Genomic DNA, 4,342 nt, shown 5'->3' on the forward strand with positions numbered 1-4,342 from the left:
TCAAACTAGTTGAAAAGCGCATGGTCCCAAAGTGATAAGTGGTAGATCATTGCTAGACAGCCTGCAGTGATACGTTTATTGTGCTGCTTTGACCACTTGCAATGTGTTTTTAACTTAATGTTTTTGATTTAAGTAGGCTACTGATGATTTGCCTTCACATGTGTTTTGGGAGAACTGGAACTGTTTTAACTTTGTTACAACATTTGAGAGTGTGACTTACACAGCTGGTTATTAAGCCTAGTTAATATATATTTAATTTTTTTGCATATTTGTCGCACTTAAAAAATTTAGATCATCAAACAAATATTAATATTACACAAAGATAATGCAAGTAAATACAAAATGCAGTTTTTAAATGATAATTTAATTTATTAAGGGAAAAAAGATAATTATTTTCTAATTATCATTAGAAAATACGGGATTAGTTTCCACTGTTATGCTGATGATACTCAACTATATATCTCAACAAGACCAGGTGAAACTTCAAAATTATCTAAGCTAACAGAGTGTGTTAAAAATGTAAAAGATTGGATGACACAATTGGATAAACTATTAAATTCAGATAAGACAGAGATATTACTTATTGGATCAAAAAACATTACACAGAATCTCATAGATTACAATTTGCAATTAGACGGATGTACTGTTACTTCCTCTACTGTCAAACATCTGGGTGTTATATTAAACAGTAACTTGTCTTTTGAAAATCATATTTCCCATGTTACAAAAACAGCATTCTTTCATCTTACAAACATTGCCAAGCTACGAAACATGTAACCTGATTCTGATGCAGAAAAGCTAGTTCATGCATTCATGACCTCTAGACTGGACTATTGTAATGCACTTCTAGGTGGTTGTCCTGCATCCTCAATAAACAAGCTACAGGTAGTCCAAAATGCAGCGGCTAGAGTCCTTACCAGGTCAAGAAAATATGATCATATTACCCCAATTTTACAGTCTCTGCACTGGCTACCTATTAAGTTCCGTATCAGTTACAAAAAATATTATTACTTATAAGGCCCTTAATGGCTTAGCTCCTGCGTGCCTAACTAGTCTTCTACCACGCTACAACCCATCACGCTCCCTAAGGTCACAAAACGCTGGACTCTTGATAGTACCTAGGATAGCAAAGTCCACTAAAGGAGGTAGAGCTTTTTCGCATTTGGCACCCAAACTCTGGAATAGCCTTCCTGATAATGTTCGGGGTTCAGACACACTCTCTCTGTTTAAATCTAGATTAAAAACACACCTCTTTGGCCAAGCATTCAAATAATGCATCTCATAATTTTGGACTGCAGTTATATCTGATCAAATGTGCATTATTATTCTTTAGCTTGGGTTAATCTAATTAATTTTACTTGGCTGGAACAGCAGCTACGCTAATTATGTTTCTATTTGTTTGTCTGTTTCTGCTGGATTTACATCCCGTGGTAACTAGGATTTACCAAAGCTCCAGTCTGGATCCAGAACACCTGAGAAGAGATGATGCCAACCCCTCAGAGGACCTCAGATGATGCTAACCCAGAGACAACATACAGAACTACCACATTTTGCTATAAGTTTGATTGCATAATTGCTGTTAATAGTGTTAATCGTCTGTTTGTTTACGTCTTTTATTAATTTTTCTGAACATTTCTGCCGTATGCACATAAACTGACAGTCATCACTGATAAGCTACTACTAAATATTGTAGAAACTTAATTTTCTGTAAAGTTGCTTTTTAATGATTTGTATCGTAAAAAGCGCTATACAAATAAACTTGAATTGAATTGAATTGAAAAAGCTCAAACCTACCTGGCCCTACTTGAAAAATGAATTGCCCCCTCCTGTTAAATGTTGAAAGAACTGTGATTAACCACATTATTTTAGAAAGCTGAGTTAAATTTCACTAGCCAAAACCAGGCCTGAGTACTGCCAGACCTGTTGAATCAAGAAATAGAACCTGTCTGATAAAGTCAAGCATGCTTAAAGAGCAACACATCATGCTGTGATCTAAAGAAAATCAGGAACAGATGAGAAACAAAATAGTTGACATGTTTCAGTCTGGAACTTGGAACAGTGGTGAACCTCCCCAGGAGTGGCCGGCCGACCAAAATTACTCCAAGAGCACAACAAGGACTCATCCAGGAGGTCTTAAAAGAGCCCAGAACAACATCTAAAGAACTGCAGGGTGCACTTGCCTCAATTAAGCTCAGTGTTCATGAGTCAACAATAAGAAAGAGACTGGGCAAAAACTGCATCCATGGGTTCCAAGGCAAAATCCATTGCTGACCAAAAAGAACACAAAAGCTCGTCTCACATTTGCCAAAAAATATCTTAATAATCTCCAAGACTTTTGGGCAAATATTCTGTGGACTGACGAGACAAAAGTTGAACTTTTTGAAGGTGTGTGTCCCATTACATCTGGTGTAAAACCAACACAGCATTTCATAAAAAGAACATCATACCAATAGTTATACGTGGTGATGGTAGTGTGATGGTCTGGGGCTGTTTTGCAGCTTCAGAATCTGGACGACTCGCCATAACTGATGGAAGCATGAATGCTGCGCTCTATCAGAAAATCCTGAAGGAGAATGTCCAGCTGTCAGTTTGTGAACTCAAGCTCAAGCACACATGGGTTATGCAGCAGGACAATGATCCCAAACACACCAGAGAGTCCACCTCTGAATGGCTCAAGAAAAACTAAATGAAGGTTTTAGCGTGGCCAAGTCAAAGTCCAGACTTAAATCCGATTGAGATGCTGTGGCATGACCTTAAACAGTCCATTCATGCTCGAAGACCCTCCAATGTGGCTGAATTAAAACAATTCTACAAAGAAGAGTGGGCCAAAATTCCTCCACAGCGATGTGAAAGACTCATTGCCAGTTATCATAAGCACTTGATTGCAGTTGTTGCTGCGAAGGGTTGAACAACCAGCTATTAGATTTAGGGGACAATTACTTTTTCACACAGGGCCAGGCAGGTTTGGACAGCTTTTTGCCCTTAATAAATGAAATCATTATTTCAAAACTGCATTTTGTATTTACTCGTGTTATCTTTGTGTAATATTAAAATTTGTTTGATGATCTAAATCTTTTAAGTGTGACTAATATGCAAAGAAGTAAAAAACCAGGAAGGAAGCAAAAACTTTTTCACACCACTGTATTTTATGCATGCCTCCTCCTCCTTCTTCTTCTTCTTCTTCTTCTTTTCTTTCAGCTTGTTTTCTATTTCAAATAAAACGTGACTGAATCTGTAGGGCTTCATAGCTCATAGCACCTCTCAAATTCCTCAGATAACCTCAGGGGTCATCTCATGATTTGGTTGCCCTCCCTCCCCTGTTGCGTTACTGGGAGAGAAAATATTATCAGCTCGCACGACTCTCTGTGGCAGTATTCACAGATATAAACTGGAAGATTGTGGAAGGCAGAACAAAAGCTTTAGTTAGAAAATATCAAATACTGGCAGACAGGGATGATATTTAATCTTTTCACAGTTCTACAACAGCAGCAGAATGACACTTTGATGATCAGACATTGTAAATTGTAAAACTTTCACGTCTTATCTTGAGTGTAGATTTAAAAGATCTCATATTCATTTGCATTATTTAAGCATTTTTCAATGATTTATTCTTATTCACAAAACTCTTAAAATCAAGTTTTACTACTTCCTAATCTAAGAGTAAGGTGGGGTTGACCTTGTCTTGTCCACAAGCACAGCAGGCAGACAGCGGGAAGGAGAAATATAGCTATGACTAAATGAAATAAAAACACTGGATAATACAAACTACCACAAAGGCAAACTGGACACAAAATAAGCTGTTGCTACGTACTCAAATGATATTAGAAAGAAGGTACCTAACTAAAGGGAAATATGGTTTGGTTTAAAAACAAAAATAGGAAGCATTGAAACAAATACAGTATGTTTCCAAATTAATGCAGTTCCAAATCAATGCAATTCACAGACTTTAAAAGACAAACATCTGACACGTTTTTTTTTTTCCTACAATGTATTATTCAGTGCTATCTATTTCTACAACATGACATTGATCGTGACAGTCATGATGTTACTTCATTATGTATACACTATGAAATTAACATATATTGGCCAAAATATTGACTTGCCACAGGCGAAAACTCTGCACTCAAGGCCCCACGTAGCTAGAAATGTATTTTAGTAATTGTGTCCTTTCTAGAAGACATCCTAAAGAAACCTTCAGAAGAGTTACTTTATACTATAAAGTGTATATAGTAACTCTCTCTCTATATATTGTATAACAGCAGACTCTATATTGTGTAACAGCAGAAGTAGCGCATGCTCTTCCATTGCACACACAAATATGGCGGCGCTGTGTATCATTTCA

Source organism: Cyprinus carpio, chromosome B15, assembly GCF_018340385.1.
Source record: "Cyprinus carpio isolate SPL01 chromosome B15, ASM1834038v1, whole genome shotgun sequence".
Classification (NCBI taxonomy): domain Eukaryota; kingdom Metazoa; phylum Chordata; class Actinopteri; order Cypriniformes; family Cyprinidae; genus Cyprinus; species Cyprinus carpio.